Raw genomic sequence first — 11,139 nt, forward strand, 5'->3', positions numbered from 1 at the left:
CTTGTAGTGATTGCCTACGAGTTTGTCCTACTGTTGCACCAAACAAATCACCGATCCATTGCCTACAAGTTTGTCCTACTGTTGCACCAAACAAATCACCAACCCATTGCCTACGAGTTTGTCCTACTGTTGCTATTACTGCTGTTACTTGTCTTGCTTTGCTACTGTTGCTACAGCCGTTACTTGTCTTGCTCTGCTACTACTGTCGCTTGCTACTATTTCTACTTGCTACTGCTGTCACTACTGATGTTCCTTGCCACTGCTATTGCTCGTTACATTGCCGCTACTCGTTACTTTGTTGTTACTACTGTGCTTGCAGATACTAATCTTTCAGGTGTGGTTGAATCTGACAAATTCAACTGCTAATACTTGAGAGTATACTCTCACCTCCTGACGTGCAAACCAACAAATTGGGTCAAATACTCTACCCTCAAAAACTGTTGCGAACCCACGCGCTGGTGGGCCATCAACAACATTCTTCCAGTCTCATTGTCGGTGAGTGTTATCAACATTCTTCTGGTGCCGTTGCATGAGAAGGTTCGTTGTTATAAGCATTCGTCTAGCTAACACTAGAGATTGCAGGATCAGCACTTTTCTGGAGCCATTGCCAGGGAAGCACAGCTGACGTCAGCATTTTTGTGACGCCGTTGCCGGGGAGGTATTCTATATTCTTCGAGTCACTTGGGATTTATATCTGCTAATCACTATGAAGAATCTGAAGGATCCGAAGACCAAAGTCTTGCCCTCAACTACGAGGGGAGGTAAGGAATTGCCATCTAGCTCCGCACTTGATTCACCTTCAGTTATGAGTAAGTTTGCGACATCACCTCCTGCCAGAAATCTTGATATGTCGCCTGTGCTTGATGATGCTTGTGATGCTACTGCTAGAGATGCTATGCTTGATACTATGCCTAATGATGCTATCCTTGGTACTATGCCTGATGATGCTATGCTTGATACTACTGCTAGAGATGCTATGCTTGATACTATGCCTGATGATGCTATGCTTGATACTACTGCTAGAGATACTATGCTTGATACTACTGCTAGAGATGCTATGATTGATATTGCTAGAGATGCTATGCTTGATAATGCTTTGCCTGATGATGCTAGAGATGCTACTATGCCTGATGATGCTATGCTTGATACTGCTAGAGACACTCCTTTGCCTGATGTTCCACTGGGAGCGTTCCTTGATGCTCATATTGCTAGAGTTACTGCCAATGCTCGTGATGCTTCTGATACTGCCGATGCTATTGAGATAGAACCTGCTTTTGCTCCTGTTAGATCTAGCTCTCCTAGATATGAATTGCCTGATATACCTAAGGGTTACGTTATGGAGGGAGAGATAGCTGAGGATTTTCTTGCGTGTAAGGATGCCTATGACGTTGAGAAATTAGTTCTCAAGTGGAAGGAAAAATCTCGGGAAGTTAGGATGAAAAATGATCCAAAGTTTGCCACTTCGCCTATCTTTGTCACCGATAAGGATTATGAATTCGCTGTCGACCCTGAGATAATCTCTCTAGTCGAATCTGATCCTTTTCACAGTTATGAGTTTGAGACGGTCATAGCCCATCTTTCCAAACTATCCGAAATAGCCAACCTTTTCACTAATGAGGAGAAGATCCGCCACTACTATATCCTTAAGCTGTTTCCTTTCTCTCTAAAGGATGATGCTAAAGTCCGGTTCACCTCTCTTGATCCTGGATGTGTGCGTAGTCCCCAGGAGATGGTCTATTGCTTCTGCGAGAAATATTTCCCTGCCCATAAGAAACAAGCTGCCTTGCAGGAAATATACAAATTTGCTCAACTCCAAGAAGAGAATCTTCCACAAGCTTGGGGGAGGCTCGTCCAGCTACAGGATGCTTTGCCTGATCACCCTCTTAAGAAGAACGAGATACTTGATATCCTCTATAACGGACTTACCGATGCCTCTAGAGACTACCTAGATAGTTGTGTCGGTTGTGTTTTTAGGGAACGAACTGTAGAACAAGCTAAGACCCTACTGAATCACATCTTGATCAATGATAATGCTTGGACTATTCCCGAACCACCTCCTAAGCCAACTCCTAAGAAAAGAGGTATTCTATTCCTCAGTCCCGAAGATATGCAAGAAGCCAAGAAATCTATGCAAGAGAAAGGCATTAGATCTGAAGATGTCAAAAATCTACCACCTATGGAATAGATCCATGGTCTCGAGAACCCGATGCAATTAGTAGAAGTGAATTCTCTGCGTAGGTTTGATGAGAGTGATATTCCTTTTGACAAACCTGCTAGCCTATGCTTTGATGAATTTGACAACTGTGTTGCCAAACAATAGAGTTTCAATGATTATGTTAGTAGACACTTGGAAGAAAGTACTCGTATGCTTAGCCATTTAAGTGCTTGTGTAGACAGAAATGTCAATGCTCTGAAGCTTCTGAGTAAACATGCCTCTATGATTACTACTCAGGTAGAACAAGTACTTAAAGCTCAGAATGACCTGCTCAATTAATTAAATGACAACTCTGTCAGAGTCATTACTAGAGGAGGCAAAATGACTCAGGAACCTTTGTATCCTGAAGGTCATCCTAAGAGAATTGATCAAGATTCTCAAGGAATCAATGCTGATACACCCAGTCATCCTAAGGAGAAGAAGAAGGATGATAGAAACCTGCACGCCAGTTCACCAAATACTATCACACCTGAAGAACCTAATGTTATTTTTGCGTCTGATGCAGAAACACAATCAGGTGATGAACATGAACCTGGTGACAATATGGACAGTGATGTTCATAATAATGCTCAACCTAGCCATGATGAGGATGTGGAGATTGAACCTACGGTTAATCCTGATAATCCACAACCTAAGAGATACGACAAGAATGACTTCACTACTAGGAAGCATGGTAAAGAAAGAGAGCCATGGGTTCAGAGACCTATGCCCTTTCCTCCTAAGCCATCCAAAAAAAAGGATGATGAGGATTTTGAGCGCTTCGTTGAGATGATAAGACCCATCTTTCTGCAGATGCGGTTAATTGATATGCTCAAGATGTCTCTGTATGCCAAGTACATGAAAGATATCGTGACTAATAAACGGAAGATACCAGATCTTGAGATCTCCACCATGCTTGCCAACTACACTTTCAAAGGCGGAACTCCTAAGAAACTTGGTGATCCCGGAGTGCCCACTATACCTTGCTCCATTAAAGGAAACTACGTAAGAACTGCCTTATGTGACCTTGGAGCCGATGTTAGTGTTATGCCGCTCTCTCTTTATCGTCGACTTGAGTTGGATAAGTTGACACCCACTGAAATTTCTCTGCAAATGGCCGACAAATCAATTGCTTTCCCTATCGGCATTTGCAAGGATGTGCCTATTGTGGTTGCTAACACCACTATCTTAACAGACTTTGTTATCTTGGATATTCCCGAGGACGATGCCATCGCTATCATCCTTGGACGACCCTTTTTAAACAATGCAGGGGCTGTTATGGATTGCAACAAAGGCAATGTCACCTTGCACGTCAACGGTAATGAGCACACAATGCACTTTCCGAAGAAACGATATCAAGTACATTGCGTCAATGCTATTGAAAAGACTTCATCGATTCTCATTGGGAGCTTTGAATGCCCTACTCCTTATGTCAAGATGAAGTATGATTTGCTTGTTGGGGAGATTCATATCCCCATTGAGGTGACTTAGTGGCTATTCGAAAATTCTTCGTTCTCTGTTGCGATTCGAGAAGGTTTTGTCATAAGGACTTGATCAACCCCATTGACGGAATTCTTCCAATGACCATGAAACGGATGAATCAAAGCGTCACATACCTCTGTTTTGAGTTTTCCTTTTCTTTTGCTTAGAAGAAAAATGATAGAATTAGTTTAGCTTTTCCTGTTTTCTGTTTTAGCGTCCCGGAGAAAATACCTCGAAAATAAAAGTTCTCCGATGGTCCTGAAAATTAAGTATGATTTTTTCTAGAATTTTTGAAAATTTCTGGGCCTGAGAGCTGGTCAGGGGGCCTGACCAGTGGGCCACAAGCCCCCCCACCGCCACCTACCCCCCTGGTGGCGGGGTGCAAGCTTGTGGGGCCCACAGGCATCCCCTCCACTCATTCCAGCCCTCAGCCTCTTCTTCCACCTCCACAAAAAATTGTTTCGCAGCTCAAACCCGTGTTCTTGCTCATTTGGCTGTGATTTTCGATCTCCTTGCTCAAAGCACCATTCTCCAAACTGTTTTGCGGAAATTGCTCCTTGGTAAGTGACTCTTCCATTGGTCCAATTAGTTTTTGCTCTAGTGCTTTATCCTTCACGAATTCTTGCTACCTTGGTGACCCTGTTCTTGAGCTATAAAAGTTGATTTTAGCTGGTCCCAAGTAGTTTTAGCGCGTGATACGATCTCTAGGCACTAGTAGGAGTAGTTTCTACAAGTTGGGTTAATCCTTATTCACTTTTCTTTCGAAGTCTCTAAAAATTTCAGAATTTTTCAGAGCTAGAAAAGGGAAAAAATGAGGAGGTTCTTGAGAGGCTCTTCAAGCCGTAACCACAAGGAGGACGAGAAGAACCACCCCAAGTACGTAGTCCCTCGAGTCACAGAAGTTCGAGCGTGCGAGTGGCCAAGTGATGAATTTTTGCACGCCGCCGGACTTTATGAAGACTTTTATTACTTGGTGGAGAACGCAGGTCTTATTGCGTTCGTTGAAGATAAGTGCCCACAATATCTCCTCCTCACCAATATTTTCGTTCAAAACTTCAACTTTTATCCGAGGAAGAATCCTCCCATGGTTGAGTTCATGATATACGATGCCCCCCTAGTGCATGACGCTGCAGGATTTTTGCAATGTATTCAAATTACCTTATGTTGGGGATATCCGTGACCCTCGTCCACACGACTTGGAGGATTTCATTGGTTCTATTGCTGTTGGAGAGGAGAGAGGAGTGTCTCGTGCTAGAATTGCTAGCATACGTTTTCTTGTGCTTCGGTACTTCTCACTATTTGTGGGAAAATGTTTGATTGGCCGTGGGAAGGCTGGATCACTTAGTTCTCCAGACCTCGCGGTTCTGCGCGAAGGCCTTTATAACGATAAGATTTATAGCTTGGGCGCTATAGTAGCTCAACGGTTGAACCTGAACCATTCTAAAGGTGTCGTCTATGGAGGTATCTACGCTACCCGGCTTGCCAGACACTTTGAGATACCCATTAGACTGGGAGAGGAAGGAGAGATGTTTCTCCCTGAGAGATATCTGGATTATGACAGCATGGTTCGCCATGATTTTCTGGATAGAGATGCTAGTAGACGGATGATTTATAACCTGGTGTTTAGTTAGGGTACTCGAGAGACTATTACTTTGCCTGCTCCTTCTTTGTTTGATCTTCATGCAGGCAGGTACACTATTATGCCCGCGGACATCTATGCATATTAGGGCTTGGCCCAACCACAGGCGCCCGTGCCCGAGCCACCAGTCGAGTACCAGATGCCAGTTTATAAGTGGGAGCCAGAGGAGCTCACACAGCTATGTCATCCACAGTCTGCTCCAGAGTATCCTCGAGCTGGTTATTTTGCACCTTGGGAGTAGACCAAGCTAGGCCAAAAGCCTAAGCTTGGGGGAGTATGTGTTCTCACCGACTATATATTCATGCTTATGCTTTCACTTTGTTAGCCGGTGTTTACACTTTGCCACTGTATTATCCATGCTAGTTTCTTTTTGTTTTCTTGTTTTCTTGTTTTGTGTCCTTTTGAGAAAACCCAAAAATATTTTTCTTTCTTCTTTTGCTTGTTGGGAGTTTTCCGTGTAAATAGTTTTCTTTTTCTTTGTGTCAAGGTAGAAGATATTGGTTACAATGCTTAGTGGTTCTTACATGCTAACCTGTTTAGCTTTCAAAGAGCCATATTATTTTGTCTTCTCCTTTGTGTTTACGTGCAGATTCAGCTTAGTCCAATGCGCTTAGTATCGTTTTCATCGTTCGATCGTGCAAATGAAAGGCAACGATGATGGTATATGATGAAGTGATTGAGACTGAAAAGCTGGTATGAACTCTATCTATTTTTTTTTTGTAAATATAACTAGCTTGTCGACCCAGATTTAGCTTTGTTGTGAGAGAACCATGTTTGCAATGACAACTTAGAGATCATAGTTGCTGATGCCATGCTTATTTAGCTGAGAGCTTATAATGGTTTGTCTTGATTGCCAACATAGATTTTGAGATGACTATGATGTAGTATGATAGGATGGTATTCTCCTTTGAATGGTTCGAGTGGCTTGACTTGGCACATGTTCATGCATGTAGTTGAAACAAAATCAACATAGCCTCTATGATGTTCGTATTCATGGTGATTTATATCCTGTTCATGCTTGCATTCAATGTTAGTCAAACTCATTGCATCTTGATGACTGTTGTCGCTCTCTAGTTGGTCGCTTTCCAGTCTTTTGCTAGCCTTCACTTGTACTAAGCGGGAATGCTGCTTGTGCATCCACTTCCATAAACCCAAAAGTTTTTCCATGAGAGTCCACCATACCTACCTATTTGCGGTATCTACCTACCGTTCCAAGTAAATTTGCATGTGCCATTCTCTAAACCTTCAAGAAATAATCCGTTTTGCATGCCCGAACTGCTCATGTGGTGACAGAGGGCTATTGGTATCTTCCATGCTAGGAGTGTTATCCTTGAATTCTGGTTATGAGTTAGACATAGTTGCAACAACAAGATCAAACAGAGTTTGTCAAAGTTTTTCTTTCTCTCTCAGTTTTTCAACTGAGTTGCTTGAGGACAAGCAAGGTTTTAAGCTAGGGGGAGTTGATACGTCTCCAACGTATATACTTTTCCAAACTCTTTTGCCCTTGTTTTGGACTATAATTTGCATGATTTGAATGGAACTAACCTGGACTGACGCTGTTTTCAGCAGAATTGCCTTGGTGTTATTTTTGTGCAGAAATCAAAGTTCTCCAGACGTCTTGAAAATTTACGGGGAGCAGTTTTGGAAAATATCAAAAATACCTGCGCCAGGATCCACCTCAGGGGGTGGGCCAGTGGGCCACAAGCCCCTGCTCCGCCACCACCCCCCTGGTGGTGGTGAGCAGGCTTGTGGGGCCCATAGGCACCTGCCGCCCCCAACTCCAGCTCTATAAGTTGTCTTTCGTCCCAGAAAAAATAAAAAGAGAAGTTTTCGTCGCGTTTTCGATATGGAGGCGCCGCCACCACCCGTTCTTCATTTGGAGGGCAGATCTGGAGTACGTCTTGGGCTCCAGAGAGGGGAAATCGTTGGCATCGTCATCATCAACCTTCTTCCCTCTCCAATTCCATGAACCTCTTCGTCGTTTGTGAGTAATCTATTCGTAGGCTCGCTGGGCGGTGATGAGTAGGATGAGATCTATCATGTAATCGAGTTAGTTTTGAAGGGGATTGATCCCTAATATCCACTATGTTCTGAGATTTAATGTTGCTACTACTTTGCCATGCTTAATGCTTGTCACTAGGGCCCGAGTGCCATGATTTCAGATCTGAAATTATTATGTTGTCACCAATATATGTGTGTTTTAGATCCGATCTTGCAAGTTGTAGTTACCTACTATGTTTTATTATCCGGCAACCCCGGAGTGATAATAACCGGAACCACTCCCGTTGATGACCATAGTTTGAGGAGTTCATGTGTTCAGCAAGTGCTAATGCGTTGGTCCGGTTCTTTATTAAAAGGAGAACCTTAATATCCCGTAGTTTCCTTTTGGACCCCGCTACCACGGGAGGGATGGACAATAGATGTCATGCAAGTTCTTTTCCCTAAGCACGTATGACGACACACGGAATGTATGCCTACATCACATTGACGAACGGGAGCAAGCCACTTATATCTCCGTGTTATAGCTGTTGCATGATGAATATCATCCAAACAAATCACCGACCCATTGCCTACGAGTTTGTCCTATTGTTGAACCAAACAAATCACCGACCCATTGCCTACGAGTTTGTCCTACTGTTGCACCAAACAAATCACCGATCCATTGCCTACGAGTTTGCCCTACTGTTGCACCAAACAAATCATCGACCCATTGCCTACGAGTTTGTCCTACTGTTGCTACTACTGCTGTTACTTGTCTTGCTTTGCTACTGTTTCTACTACGGTTACTTGTCTTGCTCTGCTACTACTGTCGCTTGCTACTGTTGCTACTTGCTACTGCTGTCACTACTGCTCTTCCTTGCCGCTGCTATTGCTCGTTACACGGCCGCTACTCCTTACTTTGTTGTTACTACTGTGCTTGGAGATACTAATCTTTCAGGTGTGGTTGAATCTGACAAATTCAGCTGCTAATACTTGAGAGTATACTCTCACCTCCTGACGTGCAAACCAACAAATTGGGTCGAATACTCTACCCTCGAAAAATGCTGCGAACGCACGCGCTGGTGGGACATCAACAACATTCTTCCAATCTCATTGCCGGGGAGTGCTATCAGCATTCTTCTGGTGCCGTTGCATGAGAAGGTTCGTTGTTATAAGCATTCGTCTAGCTAACACTAGAGATTGCAGGATCAGCACTTTTCTGGAGCCATTGCCAGGGAAGCACAGCTGACGTCACGAGCGTGCTACTTCAAAAGAATCGAAGAATTGCTAGAGACCAATTGAAATACTCTCAAATTATTGGCTCGCTTATGTACTTAGCCAGTGCTACAAGACCTGATAGCAAATTGAGTCGGTTTGTCTCAAAACCAGGAGATGTGCATTGGAAAGCTCTAGAAAGAGTTTTGTGTTATATGAAAGGCACTGCAAATTATGGAATTCACTATACTGGACATCCAAAGGTGCTTGAAGGGTATAGCGATTCAAACTGGATCTCTGATGCTGATGAGATAAAAGCCACGAGCGGATATGTATTCACTCATGGAGGTGGCGTTGTTTCTTGGAAGTCTTGCAAGAAAATGATCTTAACAAGGTCAACTATGGAAGCAGAACTCACAACACTAGATACAGCTATGGTCGAAGCAGATTGGCTTCGCCGGCTCTTGAGTGACTTGCCGGTTGTCGAGAAACCTGTATCGAGTATCCTTATGAACTGCGACAATCAAACTGTGATCACGAAAGTGAGCAGCTCAAAGGATAACATGAAGTCATCAAGACACATTCAGAGAAGGTTAAAATATGTCAGGAAAATGAGAAACTCAGGAGTTATTGCATTGGATTATATCCAAACATCTAAAAATCTGGCAGATCCTTTTACTAAGGGTCTATCACGTAATGTGATAGAAAATGCATCGAGGGAGATGGGTATGAGACCCACAATTTGAGTTGTTCACAGTGGTAACCTATTCTTTGTGATCGGAGATCCCGTGAATTAGATGTGGAAGACAAGCTGTTGGTCAACGGAGAGGAAAGTATCCTTATCATTAATAATACCACTCCATGAAGATGCAATACTTTCCTAAAACTGCATGGCAGGTTGATGTACATCTTAATATGTTCTAAGTGGCTTATTGAAGGAGAGATGTTACCCTGCAAAACATCTTTTGAAGAACATACCTATATGACTCCGATTGTTAACGTCGCAATCTATGAGAGTAGGGTGCTCTCTAGTAAACTCATGAAGGTCTCGGAGTATGAAGCATAAGCTCCACCCGCGGGGAAGTCCTACGGTATCCTAGTATCGATCAAACCTCTGTGTGAATCTAGTTTCGCAGAAAACTTGCAGTTCAAGGCCTAGTCCACTGTTCAAGTTGCTTACTAGTGTAGCATAGAGTTCTAGGTGGAAGTTCAACTTAACAGTCTCCACTGCAGTATCGGTATATAAAACAGTGTTTTGGAACCAAAGGAAAAATTTTGTGTGCCTTTGGGATCTGGTGGGGGATTGCTGGAATTTTATTCAATTATTTGGGCCAGCCCAATATATAATTCCTAATGAATCCTAGAGGCCCACGCAGCCCATTTGTGCAAGCCAAGAGGTGGAAATGTTTCGTCCCACATTGCTAGTTTAGTGGGAGTTGGACCTCCTTATAAGGGAGGATGTTTCCAGACATGTATGAGCTTGAGAATAATAGAGACATACACGCACGCTCCTCCTCCTCCGCCGCCCGCCTTGCCTCACCTCACCTCACCTCATCACGACGCGTCGCGGGTTGGGGGAATGAGCCTTCTTCTCCTGCGCCTATAAAAGAGAGGTCGCTCCTCTCCAGAAGAACGCATCAGAAGTTCCTCTCGCCACCGGTTCCTTTCTCTGTGGTGCTGCTACGTTCTTCCTCATCCCGTCTTGCGGCGTGCACCATTCGTCGGGACAGTAGGCCTCCGAAACTCTGTCTCTTCGAGTCTTGTACGGGAGAAGGGCGATAAGGTTTTTGGGGAGCGCTCAGCGCGACTACTCGCTTCCATCACGGACACTGACGATTTCTTCCCGGACGACGACTACTTCCCTGACATCGACCACCTCTCTGGTAACATGGCCAAAGACACGCCAACACCAATCCTGCTGCTGCAACTCTGTACGTACTCATGTTCTTCTTCTTTCAGTTTCTATCGCAACTTTTTGCTATAGTATCTCTTGTAGATATGTACCATGTCTGCTCATCACTTCCTATGGTACCTTGTCTATATAGAACGGTTATGCATATGTTCTTTTCCAGATCATATGTGCACCTGTCTTCTGTCATTTCATCTCTATATTGCATGTCTTCTTCCGTCTTAGTTATGATGGTTAGGTTTATCCTAGCTTTTCTTTTAATAAAATCCTTTGGTAAATTGCTCATATGTCCAACATATTGGTTTAGGACAAAGAAGTTCTTTGATGCAAAAACACAAGAGTGGAGTTGAGCGCACCGATAGATCTCTTCGCTCCCGGTGATCGACGATCAATAGAGATTGTGAAAGGTGGTAGGCGGCAATGACGTAGGTTTACAAGATAAACCCAACTGGCACTTATGATAGAGATAGGGTAAGTGACATTTCTTTGTGTTCCACGTTTGTCGTGGTTTTGTCACGGTAGGTCATGGCGGTGATTTGGCGAGGTGAACCACGACAGGTGCGCGGCGGAGGACGTGACGCAGCATGGTGGAGTTGATCACGACGTGGAAGGTCATGGTGTAGCGGGCAAGGCGAGGCAAAGCCGGCCGGCTCCACGGGGCAGAGCGGTCGGGGCGGCTCGGCAGCGAGAATCAGCAGGACGAGGCCGCAGCGGCTCGGG

This window comes from Hordeum vulgare, chromosome 7H (genome assembly GCF_904849725.1).
Source record: "Hordeum vulgare subsp. vulgare chromosome 7H, MorexV3_pseudomolecules_assembly, whole genome shotgun sequence".
NCBI lineage: Eukaryota > Viridiplantae > Streptophyta > Magnoliopsida > Poales > Poaceae > Hordeum > Hordeum vulgare.